At 37.0% G+C, this 17,223-nt stretch overlaps 1 long non-coding RNA gene across 1 annotated transcript in view; it reads left to right on the forward strand.

Moving 5' to 3' along the window:
• The window catches only part of LOC145663803 (uncharacterized), a 37,080-nt gene extending 24,962 nt beyond the window's left edge, over nucleotides 1–12,118 (forward strand). The window contains exon 2 of the long non-coding RNA XR_014127271.1: nucleotides 11,905–12,118. This is a non-coding gene — a long non-coding RNA (uncharacterized LOC145663803). The remainder of the gene's footprint in view (nucleotides 1–11,904) is intronic.
• Nucleotides 12,119–17,223: the final 5,105 nt, after the last annotated feature.

Here is a 17,223-nt window from a genome sequence, read left to right on the forward strand (position 1 = left end):
CACGGTCATGCGGGTTGCATATAAATACGTTTATTTTTACCTATGATGAACTAATAACAAAGGATTTGTGGACACCTGAATGGTCAATTATCTCAAGACACTGGTAATTAAAAATTAAAGTGATATGATAAAAACCATCTAGGGTCCAAATCCTAATAACCCCCCAAAAATGAAAGAAATTGGTTCAGCCGTATTAGCGTGATGAGCGGACAAAGGATTTTGTACGTTCTCTTTTATATATATAGATATCTGAATCCGCAGCCCTGTCCTGGACGATTAACAAGCAGGACCAAAAAAGTACTAGAAGCACTGAAGAGCGATGCTGAAGAAAGGAATACACATTAGATAGAAAAAAACACATTAGAGCAGTGTTTCTCAAAGTGTGGGTCGCGAAAAGTTTAATTGAGAAAATTTTATTTGATGCAGAAACATATGTAGTAAAGTAAGTACTATTCAGGAAATGAAAATTGGAAGTGTTTGTTAATGAAGTGAAGAGTAAGTGGTTACCCAGAGCCTTGCCCTGTTCTACATCAATAGAGATGTTCGGTTTGGATGGAAAGAAAATAGATGACTCAAAATCAGTTAAGGGGTAGGACATTGCGTTGGGAATAGTATTAGCTCTGTATTACCTTTATATGGAAAAATTAGAAATATGATTTACAAAATTTAATTGGTTTGAAATACACCATCATTGGATAGAACGACAATATGTATTTGAATAAAAGAGGTGGGCTACAAAGTACTTTTTAATATTTAGTGTGGGTCGCGGCAACAAGTTTGAGAACCACTGCATTAGAGAGTAGGTGAAGAAAGGCGTACAATCTAAACGATCAGAAAAAAGGAAGCTTAAACTGGAGTGGAGACACGCTCTGCAATGGTGGGCCGAAGAAAATTCAGCACTCGACCCGTGAAATTAACCCAGCACACAAGATACCAAGAAATGGAACAAAATAACAGTGACTGGAAGATATGGAGGACACTATACACAGAACCCTCCACACTTGTTTAGTGGCTAGCACGTGTCCGCCTTTCTTGCATGTGGTCACGGGATCGATTCCCAGTAGGACAGCACTGAAATTTAATCGAATTACAATGCTTCGGACTCCATATTGAACTTTACATTCACGTCTCCTACATCCTCGGCGCTAAAAACGAACACTAAACTTTAATAAACAAAAACCAAAATATACGCAGGAATGAAGCAGATTAAGGATTGAATTACTGACGATTATATATTTGGGGAAAAACTAAATCGCTCGAGTATTTTATTCCGTTTTCCTTTCTTTTTTTCTTTTTGCTCTTATTCTAAGTAACACATTTTTTGTGTAGATTTCGCATAATCTTGCATCACCTATTAATCATCTGCAACTTCGGGTTATTTTGCTTCTAACTTTAATATAGGTATTTTGTTTCATTTCTTAAAAAGGTAACACATGAAGAAGTATGAAGTGCATAAAGGATTTCGGCACTGTCCTCAAGACAGGAATGCCATATTATATTAATATGTTTGAGCTGGTAAGTATAGATTTGTATCATACATATTGTGACTTATCCTAGGTTGAATTTTCTCTTATTTCTTTCCAATAGATTAGACTATTCTGAGTTTAATATCTCTTTCCGTACAGAAAATACAGCAAATATGAACTCTTACACCGAGAACCAAACCCGGTTCCCCCTGTGTACTAACGGCGTGAACGTTAACCGTTTAGTCACAAAGGGGTTTCATTTCATAAATTCTACCTGCGCTCCATAAATTCTACCATTCTGTTAATAGAGTTACGAACTTCATCACCTACATTGCCAAGGAACTCATGATGAACTTGCAAGTCATAGTCTGTGATACACCAAGAATCTGACTGATGGTTTGACATATCGAAAGAACTTCGTGGTACGACAATTCCCATTCAGTAATTTAGTTCTTTCTGCGCGTCTGACCCACGATTCCTCCTGATGATTTCTTAGATCTTTTTATAGTCTGTTCAAATGCCATATCAGCACCAACTGCGCTAAATACATTGTTCGTTCTTCTGACTACGAAGTGATCATTCATAAATTGAGCATTTATTTCTCGGTGTTGAGTCCCCAAATTCCTAAGATAGAGGGAAGCCCACCGCAGGTAATTGATTCAATTAAATGCCATGAACATCGGAAGCCACTGCTGTTATATAGATACAGCGGTCAGTCTCCTCCTCGGTCAGTTATTATAAGGTTTCTCAGCAAAAATATTAGATAGAAAAACAGTTCAAGGTAGCGACGCTCCTCAGAAATTGAGTTGAGTTTCTCTGAAGTTCTGCAAAGCCTTCGATATTTCTCCAGAATTACTGACCAACTCACAGGACTGATAGAGAGCACGTTCTGTCTTTCTTTCATAATAGTCATAGTGTCAACGAATTGCTGGATGACAAACGTAAAACATTAACCTTCTTCTTCCAGGAAAGTATCCCACTTTAGCACAAACACATCTGCAATTATAAACATGCGTCTCACTAGCCTAACATAGATAGTTCGCTTTAGAATGCTCTCGGTTACTATGGTCTCAAAATTTTTTTTCGATGTAAACAGACCTCAAACCACTACCAGAAATGTACTTTCCTACGCAGGAAAGGACTTTTGTCATGTGGAATGATTCTAGCATGAGGACAATGTTTGGAAATTCATTGCTCGTAAGTTGAATTTAAGCAGCAATGTGATATACTTCTTCTTCACATACTACGACCATTGAAGACTGATTTGAGTGTACAAATAGGCTCTGGAAGTTTTCATTGCTGTGTATACACTATCATATTCCGTTACTGGTTATGGCAGTACTGGAAGAAAGCCGACTTCTTTCTTGGGAACGTTTGAATCCGTTATCATGGCATTCACAGCACAACACGTAAGAACGGATTCTTCAGTTTCTAGCTCGTACACAGCGTGCATTATGTCCTATTATGTCCACTTCTGTTAACTCCTTCTAACTCAGCAATGTTCAAATAATACATTTCAGGAGAAATTGTCAGTGTGTTTTGAATAGATATAACATTATTATTTCATTTCCTGTGACACAGCAATCTACTACCTTTAGTTTACCGATCAAATGGATGGACTATTTTAATTTGTTGAAATGTAATAGCTTTGAGAGTTTTGCGCATAGAGAGTTGTTTTCTGGTAATTGATTAAACAGTCCAAAAAACGCTGCGCCACTTAAACTTAACTAGCTCCGTCATTTTTTAAGATTTACTAAAGATATTAGTAACGATAGAAAGTTAAAATTATGCTTCATTAATTATTTTGGGCTGCGTTTTCATATTTGTAATGGCTTCATAGTTATTTGCCATAAAATGAAAAAAGAGAAGCGGGAAAAACTAATTTTTGACCCAAACGAACGTTATTTTTAAATATGGCGGCAACATGTAAACAATATAGGCCTATCAAGTTGTCTTACTTTTACTGTCAATTATCTTTAATTTGGTACAAGAATGAGGTTTATGGCTTGGTTGTGTGATAAAATATTCCAGTTTAAAAATAATTTGATACTTGGCGCGCGGGTGCCATCTTGAATATTGAATTTCACAATGAAGGCCCCAGTTGCGGATGTGTTACCTTAGATTTTTTTCATTGTTTGATCACCATCTAACAGGTTCTGAAGAGATCTGCTGTCATCCCCTATTTTTCTACAGTTCTTATGGACAGAGCCTAGACTATATAACATTTGAACAATTAATTTGTAAGTAAAGAAAGAAAATTGAAAATCGAACAAGTTTGACTTGAGATTCCAAGGTGGTAAGCAGAATAAATTATGCAGTACTTATAAATAGTAGAATATGAAGATGAGGTTGTGCGATTGTGGAAGAGATGGTACTGCACATTGAAATTCCCCTTTTTAAAAGTAGATGTAAGCACTGATGTTCGAATTGAAACTAATAAGTAGGATGCTCTCAACATAAAAGCAGATTGCAGACAAAAATAATAACTATATTACAAAAACATTTGATAGAGTAAATTACCACATGGACCTTTAGCAATGCCGTCCAAGTCTCTCTGGTGTTGATCAAATCAACCTGATACTAAAGGCAGCGGGAAAAATGTTCAGGAAGAGCGGCTGTGAGGCCCGCTTAGAAATCAAGAAAACATTCGTAAGCACAAGACATCGGCCGTTGAGCCTGAACTTCATCCGGCGCTACAAAGATTCCACTGTGGCAAACTGAACGTAAATAATTTCTCCTGACGAAGCCATAATTAACCGCTAGATCTAGTGGGAAGTAACGAACGTGAGGGAAGGACAAGGAACGTCTCCAGTATGGTGATGTGCAATCCAAATAAACACTCTTGGTTTAGTTGGACGCTTTCACAGTAGACATGACTAGTGAGTTGGGAGACGACGACGAATCGTTGGCAGGATGAACGCTCAACAGTACATCGATATCTTGGAAACGGAGATTCTGGACAATTTCAAGCACTGGAAGCTAAATATCTCCGACTTTGTCTTCCAGAAAAATCTAATCGTCAGTGAATGGCTTCGAAGTTAAAAAATTAACTTACTGCAGTTGTCTTCACAAATCTCTAACTTCAACGCAATAGAACACTTTCGATGGCGGTCAAAACGTTCTTGGCTTTGCAGCAAGGTGACTGTACGTGACTAGACGAACTCTGAAGTTGCACAGAAACTACCTGAAACAAAAAACTCTATTCCACCTTCCATTTTGTGGATTGAAGAATTTAAGCAGTCATTTCGTGTCAAGGTTAGAATTACAAAATACTGTATAAGGAAGTGGGACTAGCTGTAGTAATTAAAGTAAAATATTTGATCAAATATCTTATTTTCAACTATATTCCACACGATTTGAAATTATACCAATACTTGTTATTTTAAATTTTAAAAACCTTAGGTTACTGTGTTTTACCCTTTAATAATATAACCTAAACTCGTTTAAAAATTAAAGTGGTTTTTCGTCCGAAGAATTGTATATTTAAGTAAATGGTTGTCATTCACTGTATATATACAAAATGTGACAGATATATATTTTAGATATATTATAAAATTTCGAAAATTTAATATGAATTAAAATATCATTTTCGAATCTTATTTGCAGGCGATGGTAGCCGTTGGTACTTGTTTTCTTTTCGAAGATCTATACATTATAACGTATGGTACATTTGTCTCATTTTGTGTTTTGAACGCTGGCTTAGTACTAGGCATAATCGTCGGAGAGAAACTACCAAAAGGAACCGTAAGATTAGATTAGATTAGATTTATTATGCTTGCTATGAAGATATTGTTAACATGTGAATAGTAACTTGTTTTAATTAATATACAGAATATTAGAACGGAAGTATAAATAGTGACAGTTTGAATATGGCACAATCATAAACATAACAAATGCTACAGTAAATAATGAATACGATAATAATTGGTAAAAAAGCGATATACCGAGATTCACTCTGTAGCTTACAATTTATTACAGAGCTACCCTTCCAAATGAAATCACTAAATTCCAAGACCGTATACCACATTAGTCAATTCCAAGACCATATACCACATTAGTCAAGTTTACTAATGTGGTAAACTAAAATTAATGTGTGCAGTGTTATTGTTAATAGAATAACTTGGATTTTGTAATTTTGAAATTCATGACATAACACAAAATGAATAACAGAAATTGGTAATATCAGCATAAAATGCAAGTCCTGACTACAATCCGCTTTGACAGGTGATTGTAATATATTTGGAATTTAACTACATTGTATAATAACTAATACTGAATGCCTTAACTATAATATAATACGATTAGAGGATCTTAACTATAGTAAGATTAGAGGGCTAATATCTAGTACATCTCTCACACGATATAGTTCAATAACTTTCCCACTTCTTGATTTTCGAAGCTGTGTTGGTCTCATCTTCAGGGAAAACACTTACGAGGTCCATAAGAATACTAAGATTTATCAAGAACTCGGATTTACGAGAAGTTATAGGACCAACCTGTCAGGTTAATTCTGCTGATCCTTTTGATCTTGTTTCTAGGTACAGAAGTTATGAATCTGTATAGAGAGAGATTGCATGTCGTCATCAGATGTGATAGTAGGTGTAGTATACTCATTGCTACAAAGATTCAAAAGCTTTATCGAATTCTACTGTTTAGGTTCTCAACATATCATATTATTCATATATTTTTTTATTTTCTGAATGTCCGTTGCTTTTCAAGGGATTTCTTTGTGTGCCTATCTGTCTGATAAACAATAAAAAATGGGGCTGTGTGTAGAGGTAAAGGGTCCCATTTTCTTCAATTCAGTCCTCATGCAGGTGATGTGGTCAGTACCACGCTCCGGTTCATAAGTAAATGAAATGATGGGTTAATTTACAACAATGATACAAGTTTGGAAAAGTGCAACATTGAACCAACAATAAAAGCTAATGGAGTGTTAAGGGAATAGATTATGAGCCGATTGTTGATATTGTAGTATGCTTTTAGTGGGTTAGTGAAAAAGGTTGTTAGTAAATGCACTGTGCTTAAGTGAAACAGAAATGACTGTCTACAGGTTATACTGTGAATCCACGTTTCTTTTACAAATTATATTTGTAGTTTTCTTAATTGTATTATGGTTGACAAATAATAACAAATATACTCATAGTGCATTTTATAATACCATCTTATACATTTACTATTGGCGCAATTTGGAGTTATACCTACATTCAAATTATATTGTTTGTAGCCACTAAGGCTCTCGTCTTCGGTGCGAGCGGTTCCGGGTTCGATTCCCGGTGGGGGCACTCGGTCGAAAAAGTGTACAACGCTTTTTCAGGCCGCCACCCTGAATGAGGTTTTCCTCATTCACACCAGGCAAATGCCGGGTGGTACCTAACTTATAGGTTCCAGACTGCTTTCTTCCTTTCCCTATCCTTTCTTCCTTCCCTTTCCCCGGATTGTGTGCTCGCCGAGGGACGTCATCTCTCAAAACGTGAAGGGCTAAATGGCCTTAGATGTCGAAAGCACAGAAATCTAAATCCTAAATCAAATTATATTGTTTGTTATGTGTGAATTTTTATGATTTTAAACAGTTGTGTTATATTTTTTAGTAGGTTTTCCAAGTTAACTGGTGATGAAGCAACCTTCCACATTCCTTCCAATGGTTTAAACATAATATTTTGAATATTTTTTTCATAATTTTCTTTAGAAGAACTAAAGTTTTTATTCAACGGACTTTATACGAACATTAAGACTGGTTCAGCGGTGACCTCGTTAGTCACAACATTTCTTGGAGTATTGTGGAGAAGAAGAAGTGATTACAGTGAAAAGTGTTCATCTTACATTTAACATACACATTCACATTTATTTACAAACACATATACTTTCAACCACAACTATTCTTTTCATCTATATTTAATTTATTTTCACTTTTTTCAACTTTTACACCCTGATCAACGGGGTAGCTGACCCTCTTCGTTCCGCTGGACCTCCTCCCCGGTTTTGACTTTGATACTTCCCTACTATGGTAATTTTATTATTCTCCCGAATTTGGCATACTACACACTTATTTCACGACTATACTGAATTTAATTTTTTAACTAGGAAAAAACTGAAAACAATAATAGATATTTAGTATACTGCTTAGTGAATTTGAAAATATACAGGGTATTCTCCTATATACACAGAAAACACATGAAACAATAAAAGAAAAGCATGTGAAAGCAGAATAAGGAAACAATAACAGGAAATACAGGAAACGATAATGTCAAAATACACATGATGATCTCTACAATTGCATTTTAATGCTTCATTTTATATTAATATTTTATAACAACAATGAAATTTAAACATGATTTCTAAGGAGCAAACGCAATTTGAATAAATATTATGTTACAGGAGGATGGATCATCATTTAAAGTTTAAACCTAAAATACTGTTAAATTTCTCTCAACGTTGATATATTATTTTTATTATTCTATTTTTCGCTTGCTTCTGTTGTACTAGAGAAGAAACACCTCCTCCAGTTCCCTTCCAGGCGGCAACGTATCAAAAACTGACGAAACGTTGCCACGTTGGACCGCAATGGATATACGTTGGAATAAGAAGGATGCTGAATGAACATCTCCAGAAACGATAGATATGCGTCTGCCTACCTCTCTGATAAAATCAAGGTTTCTAGAACCCCATGCTCCACTGGTCTCCATAGCTATTGGAGCAAATATAAATTTATCGAGGAGATTATTGTATTTCCTTTCCTTTTCTGCCTCTCTACGTCTAGCAACTTCTCCAGCATTCACAACGGTCAATGGGAGGTTTGAATGGGCGAATGTGTCCGAACATGTAAAATCCCATACTAGAGATATGCCTCTCATACAAGTTATTAATGTCATGCCATCAGGTCGTTTACCATCGGAACGACAACAGCCTGACGGTTCACGAATCGAAGGAATTCCTGCCGTCGTGAGGGCTCGCAAAATGATGTCATTAACAGATGAATGTTTTGTGTTTCTGCCTATGCTCTTCATGCATGAGAGGCCATGCAGCCCGCGTTGGGTAACTTGATCCCCGCAAGCTGGACAGCGATGTGGCTCACAAAGAGCTGAACCTAGTCTTAGGGCTACTGCGATTCGAAAGGTTTCATTAGGTATGTGAAGACGTAATTGGGGAGAAGGTAACGCATTTAACCATGCACCAGCATGGGGAGATAACGCAGCAAGAAGTCTAGCTTTATCCTCTGGAACCGCAATTTTTTAACTTATTTCAATTTTTAACAGTATAAATCAGGAAATTCGAATTTCAAGTCAGCCAATAATTGCAAATGGCGGCATCCGCCATTTGTACATTTTTTATACAATTCTATATAAATAAATCATTTATACACAAGTAATTCACTATTTCTACATTAGTAGCATATAAAACCTTAGTTGTTGGTGCATCAAATAATTAAACACCATTAATGGTGATGAAGACAAGACTATCCTAGCATATTATTGGCGCAGTTCTAATTCGTGACCACGCTCTACTCAGAAATATATAAGATGGCTTCATTCTCAGCGTTAGAAGTATATGGTGTTGAATATAGTAAAGTGATGTAAATATTGATGTGATGACTTGCCAGTATGAGGAGTGAGACTTACTTTTGCGAGTTCGAATTCCTCTGAAGAGTATGGTGGGCATATTTTTAATTGTATGTGTTTGTCTCCCTATTGTATTGGATTAGACTGTTTAGGCTATGAAGACAACAAATCACGGTTGGGCTATTAAAAAAAAAAAAAAAAAAAGTGGCATAGTGATCAAGGCACTGGTACAGTAAGGCGGAAACCCTGCTTCGATTTCCAGGCCGGTCGTTTTTTTTTTTTTTTTTTTTTTTTTTCTGTATATCATTGAGTTAACACACAGAGAAATCGATGTGATATAAAATTTAGTATTTCTTCGATTTATCATACATAATTTGTTCCAACTTTTAGGAAAATATTGCAAAAAAGAATTTAAAAAAGAATTTCGACCTTTTACAGTACATGTGTGCTTCTTATGTGGTTTGGCAATTATTTCCATTCGTTGGAGGCGAAACCGGTAAAGGGTAACAAGGAAAATCACCTAACAAGAAAGAAAAAGAAAGCATTCTTGCCAAGTGTGGACGACATCATTAGTTTCTTTTTACTTTTATAGTCCCATAGCTTCAGTTTATTGTTCAACATAAATTAATATTAAAACATGAATGTTTAATGTTCACAGGGTGTTTCAAAACAACACTGACAACGTTTGGGAGATGATTCCTAACACCAAGATAAGACAAAAAGTATAGACCATCTTGGGTGCACAAATGCCTCCTTTCGGAGTTATAGGCTGCCGAAAACATAAAAAAATGAACTTAAAAGGCACACAGCTCCAAGACTACGAACCGCGGTGGCTCAGTGGTAGAGCGTTCACCTCTGGTGCTTGAGGTCCCGGGTTCGATCCCCCGCCCCCGTGAACTTTGTGGTGGACAAACACCGTGCGCGTGGGTTTTCTCGGGGTTCAGGACCATTATGTTAGGTATCATTCCGGTATTTGCCTTCTGTAAATGAGGAAAACCTCACAGAATTGCTGGCCTGAAAAGTTTTTAGTTTTTCGACCGAGTGTCCCCACTGAGAATCGAACCCGGGGCCGCTCACACCAAAGGCTAGAGTGTTATCGACTACGCTACGCGGGTCCACATAAATAAGTTAGTATATAGTAATTTCTACAGGGTGGGACATAAGTCCCTTACCAACCCTTGTAAAATCCGTGTTCGTGGAAAATAGTGAACAACAATCATGTAGTAACATAGTAGGCCAAGGGGGAAGTCGGATTCTGATGGTGACCAAGATGGCGGCCATCTTGAAAGTCGCCATCTTAAATTCGCGTCAAGATTTTTAAATGGGAACATGGTCATGCGGCACATCATTTTAGGATAGAATTTAAAGACAAATGCAATCGTGAAATTGGTTTGTTGATATCTTAATGTGTTCAAAAATTACAGGCATTTCAAATTGCTAATTTTACCGTACTAATTCTGTTGTTGCAGGTGAAAAATTATGCCGCTAACGACAGCAGAGAGGAAGGAGTTGATCAGAGCATGGAGAGGAAGGAGTGCAAGGGCTGTAGCAGCTGAATTCAATACTAGACACCCAGATCGACATCCTGTGTCCCATGTTGGTGTCGCCCAACTCTTCCAGAAGTTCATGGGTACTGGTTCCATAGCAGATAAACCCAGGTGTGGAAGATCCACGACCGAAACAGATGAAGCCACATCAGTAGCAATGCTTTCATCATTTGCTACATCACCACACCGTAGTACCCATTGTCTGTCCATGGAATGTGGTGTCAGCCGTAGATCCATCAGACGTATCTTACAGAAAAGTAAGTAACATCCGTACAAATTGCAACTTCAACATCATCTATCTAAAGATGACCCTGATCGTCGTGTGGAATTTTGCGACTGGGTCCTTGCACAGTTGCAAACGGATCCCACATTCCACACACAATTATTATTTTCTGATTAGGTCAATTTTTATGTCACTGGGGAAGTGAATAAGCAAAACTGTCGCTATTGGTCCCCGACAAATCCTCAGTGGGTTGACCCTTGCAAAGTGGTGGGTACAGGAAATTAATGGTGTGATGTGGTCTATGGGGCACCAAATTAATTAGTCCATTCATCATTCCTGGTACCCTCACTGCTGAACGGTATTTGGATATGCTGCGGGATCTCATCCTCCCTTTCATATTGTCCGAGGACGTCACATTTCCACTCTTTTTCCAGCAGGATGATGCCCCTCCGCACTACGGATTACAGGTCCGTACCTATCTGGATGAACAATTTCCTGGACGTTGGATTGGGCGCCGTGGTCCCATAGAATGGCCAGCACGATCACCAGATCTGACGCCCTTGGATTTTTATCTGTGGGGTCATCTGAAGGCAAAGGTATACGCCGAAAAGATCCAGGAACTTGAACACCTGGAAGAACGCATATATGCAGCCTGTGCCGATATTTCACCAGAAACTCTTTTGAGAGTCATGGACAATTGGTTTGAACGAATTACCTTGTGCATAACTCGGGATGGGGGCCACGTAGAGCACGTGCTCCGCCATGCGTGACAGTTAACATTAGCAATTTGAAATGCCTGTAACTTTTGAACAAATTAAGATATCAACAAACCGATTTCACCATTGTGTTTGTCTTTAAATTCCAGCCTAAAATTTGCCACATGACCATGTTCCCATTTAAAAATCTTGACGTGAATTCAAAATGGCCGCCATCTTGGTCACCATCACAATCAGACTTCCCCCTCTGCCTACTATGTTACTGCATAGTTGTTCTGCACTATTTTCCACGAACACGGATTTTACAAGGGATGGTAGAGGACTTATAGCCCACCCTGTATAATGACACTTTCCGGAACGAATGGAATTTTACAAGTCTTTTTTTCCTTGCAGAGAGTGTTTATTTCGTCACTTGGCGCCTGCTTGTTCTTAGCCAGTGGATTTCTAATATTCTATCGTCGAAACAACCAAGTATTTAGGAAAAAGGCCGACAGCATGTTGATAACCTGCATTATGGCTTTTATTAACTCTGTTTTCTATATGTTAGACATTTGTTTTGAGTATTGGGTAAAAAAATCTTAATACAAAATAAATATTAGTTGTTGTTTGTTTTGTATTTTTCCTTACTTAAATTTAACGTAAATTGGATCATTTATTAAACGTTTACCTTTAACTGAAAGTAATTTAACCGACGAACGTAGTTACAATATTTTTTAAAAAATATTCTTACGTTACTAGGCAAATACGTGTTTTGTTGAGCTGTAACAGATATTCATAGCGTTTTTATTCCATCAAATTTTGTAGCAAATGCAGCGGTATGAACTCAACTGTAATTGATGACTTATCATGCTGTATGTGTTCTTTTTTTAACTACTTTTTAAATATTTGTATTTATTCTGTAATAACTTACACACGTTATTACAAAATAAACAGGTTATTACAAAATAAATACAAACATTATTTAAAAAGTAGTTAACAAGGAACACAGCATGATAAGTCATCAATTACAGTTGAATTCGTTTTTCTAGTCGTTACCTTAACCTACATTTTTGAGTAATTCAAATTCTGGTCACACTGTAATTTCTATGGATGGCAACATTGAAAATTCTTCCGATTCGTATTTTCGGGTGTAGAACAATTATCTATTATTGAGTTAAGTTACATTTCATTATCTCTTTTCATTTACGAAAAACTGCAAAAAGAAAAATTATTAGCTTTTGAACAATATTTAGTAGTCTACCCCCTTAAGGAATAATTATGAAATTTGTATCGAGACGTAGGTATTTGAACTTAGGAGGCAAGATGGAATCCCGGCTTTGTAGGAAAAATAACTGGCATCTAGGCTATGTCACGCATTGCAAAGTCTAAACTACCTTATCATTGTGTTGTGCTGTATTAGTGATGAGCGCAAGAGTCTTGGTCTTGCAGTTTTGCAAGAGTCTTGCATGCAAGACCAAGACCAGGAATCCCGATGCAAGACCGAGACCAAGATCATAGCTGCAAGACCAAGACCAAGACCAAGATCATAGCTGCAACACCAAGACCAAAACTCTTGCGCAAGAGTCTTTCACAAGTACCGGTTCAGTGGTAGAGCGATCACCTTTGGTGCTGCGGTCCCTAGTTCGATCCCACCTTGCACCATGTGAGCTTTATTAGTGGATAGAGACCGTGTGCGTAGGTTTTCTCGGGGTTTGCCCGTTTCCTCCTACTTTCTTCATTCCACCGTTTCATTCATTTCTCATCATCATCATCTCTCTTAACCTCGGTGCATAATCGTGGTACGTAAAACTAGATATTACATCATTTCAAAATATTAATGGTGTTCTTCTAAAACTAAAGAGAAATGTAGAATTGAACATCAGTAATTCCGTACACAATAGGTGCCGGCTACATGGATATGGCCTTGGCTCCAAGGATCAAGCATCCGTTAGAAATTTTTAATGTGTGCTCAAAAAATTTAATATCGAAATAACATTTTCATGACATTGTGTATGTGACCGTAAGTTTAATTTCATGGGCGGGTGCTTATACGTTGAATCATTGTTATCAATATAACTTTTAGCCTCCTCAGGTATATGGCCCACGAGGATTGAGCGATATAACATTATACAACAGTAAATAATCCATATTTACAAGTGAGAGTGATTTTGTACAGTTATTTCAAACAACTTGGAGTTTCATGCTGTGTTTTTGTATTTCTAATATAGTTTACACAAAAAACATGGACAGTTGAGTCGTTTTGTTTTCTTACTCAAGTTATATTAAAATATTAAGAGGTTTGATTATAATCGATGCTATTCTGCCATTATTGGCAGGTCACTTGATGCAACTCAGAAGCTTCGATATACAGTGGTCCTCAGTCTTGACGTAGCAAATTTTCTGTTTTAATACCTTCCTTTAACTACAGTCTCCTTTGTCCCTCCCTGTCTTTCCTTCCACCATATTCTCTAGCATGTCCCTCATAATAAAGTTCCTCCTCAGCCAATGTTCCAACCAGTTCCTTTTCCTCCTTTTAATTACATGTACACGAAATTCGTGTCTGCCACCATGCGTCGAGTATGTTAAGTTTCTATATTAAGTTTGTTAGGAGCTGTACTTTATTAAGACTACGCACTGAAGGAATTCTTTGTTTGACAATGGCAAGGAATAGTTAAGAACAGAATCCAAACAGGATAAGTTTGAAGCACAGGCCGTATTCCATATCGATGAGCAATATTCAATTTTAGGAGATATAAAAGCTTCGAAGAAAATACTAAGTGATTTGAGATCACAAATTTAAGTAAATCTATAAAGAATACCCAGCATTTTCATAGCACTTTTCACAGTAGGAAAGGAAGGAAAGGAGATCATCTATGTAAAGAAGAAACAGGAGAGGTCCTCTGGGGAACACTACTCTGGGAAACCCCAGAAAGAACTGAGACAAATTTGGATGATGCATCTGGCAGAACAAACACAATACTGATCGTTGCATAGAATCAGAAGGATAATCTTGTTAGCAGAGACAGGAATTTTGTCATGAAGATTAAATTTGTCGGATAGCTTGTGGAGAAGCAGATGGATGTCAATTTTATCGAAAGCTTTTGAGAAATCTAAGTATATTACATCCAATTGAGTAGTTTCTGAAATAAGTTTACTTCATAAATAAGGAATTCTGATAGGTTGGTAAGACATGATAGGAAGAAATTTCTATGCCTTTTATAAAACATCTATTAAATAAAAAGGCCTAAGCTAAGGGTAAGCAATTGACGCGGCTGTATTACGAAGGAAGATTATATAAATATTGTCAGGTCCAAGAGCACGATGGTCAGGTAGATCTGACAAGAGTGACTTAATTTCAGTGGGCATAGTAGAAATCGATGATAGGGAATACGAACATATAGCTTCAAAAGTAGGAAGAGGATCAGGTACTGTCTGCGTGGAGAAATTTCTGTAAAAATAATCATTGAAAGATGGAGCTCTGTACTTCCCAGTGACAGTGCTCCTAGCATAGTTGACATCATTGGTATACTAGTTTTATTTCTCCTTGAATTAATGACAGACCAGAAGCTGTTAGGTCTTGAACATAACGAAGTTGCTATATTGGAGACGTAATTATTGTATTTATTTTCTAAGAAACTTGACATATCGACGACTTTGCGAAAAAACTACTGTAAGTAAACTGGTTTGGATGTTGTTGCCAGAGTGACCATGCAAGTCTCTTGTTTTTAAGAGCAGACCGAATCTCAGCATCAAACCTAGGTGGGAACTTAGATGACTTTTGAGGTTTTTTGGGAGCAAAGTCCGCGACAGCAAGTGCAAAGGTATCAGGAAGAAGCGTTGTAGCATCATCGATAGTGCCATTTTCTAACAAGCACCCTGGAAAAACATCTAAAGCACGACAGATATAATCCCACGGAGCCCTCTTCCACAGTCTATTAACATGGTTAGCAGGACTAGAGTTCGTATGCTGGGGCAGAAAGTTATGTCCAGTGAATCATGGTCTGCAGAGAAAAAGTTCATACGTGGAGTTATGTTAATCCCATTTAGTGAAGAGACAACATAATCCAGGTTGTTGTTGTTGGGGGGCGCGGTGGCTCAGTGGTAGAGAGTTCACCTCCGGTGCTTGGGGTCCCTGCTTCGATCCCAGCTCGCGCCGTGTGAGCTTTGTGGTGGACAAACATCCGTGCTCGTGGGTTTTCTCGAGGTTCTCCTGTTTCCACTCACTTTCTTCATTCCACCGTTTCATTCATCTCTCATCATCACCGTCTTCTTTAGCCTAACCGGCATAATCGTGGGACGTAAAACTTAAAGATTTCATTTCATTTTTCCCAGGTTGTTGTCCCCGCGCGTGTTAAACATGTTAATTGTTTTTAGACACATTTATTCGCGGTCTGAGCATACGTCAATTTAATATTTCCACACTTACCAACTCCCATATTAGGTGATACCCAAGGAAAGAGCTGCTAATACCGAATATCTGCAAGCTTCCAAGATGGATCACGGTGAGTTTTTTGTGTGGCCTATAGTAAGAACCACGGGACACTTTCCTACCTTTAGTAACACTAACTTCTACTCATATGATTTCAGAATTTCTTGTTAGGTCGTTACGTACTTTGGAGGTCCATTTAATAGTGAAAATCAATTTTAAGACAGACTGACCAATCAGCGCCTCCAGTGGTGGCAACAATATTCAGTACTATATATATAGTCACTACTTTATACAAACTTTGTCCTACACTACTATGATTTATATTAATAATAATAATAATAATAATAATAATAATAATAATAATAATAATAATAATAATAATAATAATAATAATAATAATAATAATAATATACGGGCAGAATGCATTTCATTTTGGATAAGGCACCAAAACTGTCACCAATCACCTTAGGAACCCCAAAACTATGATTTCGACACTAATATCGGTCATTTTCAATTACTTTTACATGTCACCATTTCACCTTAGGAGTATTAATGGAGACTGAATTTGGATTTAAACGGCATCGGAAGTGTCACTGTTCGTCTCAGTGACCCCGAAAACTATGAATTCGACACGAATATCGGTCATTTTCATTTATATATATATATATATATATATATATATATATATATATATATATATATATATATATATATATATATATATATATACCTTCTCTCCCTCCCTCAAGTTGCACCATCAAAGTGAAATGTTAAAAGCCATCCCAGGCCCGAACCTCGTCTATATTGAAAATCTGATCGAGACCGGTCGGGTGGTTCAAGAGTTAAGTCACTTTCATTTATACATATATACAGGATGTTTCAAAAGTCTCTTGACAGGGTAACTCTATTATTATCAGAGTTACAACAAAATGTAAGAGGAGAAATCATCTATATTTATGATGTTTTCAATCTAAAGTAAAAGAATTTTTAAATCAGATGAGCCGTTTGGGCTGTACACTCTTTATGCACACACTGTTAAATGAAAATGCAACGTTGTCATTTACCTGGACCCACAACATACGGGAAAGTTACTATCTTTTAGTTACTAACGTGTCGATGCCCGGCCCACATTTCAAACAATAACTTCATTCACTTATGTTGTAGGTCCACGTAAATGGCAATGTTGCACTTTCATTTAACATTGGGCGCATAAAGAGTGTACATCCGAAACGGCTCGTCGGACTTAAAAAAAAAAAAAAAAAAAAAAAAAAATCCTTCACTTTAGATTGGAAACATTATATTTC

Source organism: Thermobia domestica, chromosome 11 (genome assembly GCF_964235325.1).
Source record: "Thermobia domestica chromosome 11, izTheDome1.hap1.1, whole genome shotgun sequence".
Taxonomy (NCBI): domain Eukaryota; kingdom Metazoa; phylum Arthropoda; class Insecta; order Zygentoma; family Lepismatidae; genus Thermobia; species Thermobia domestica.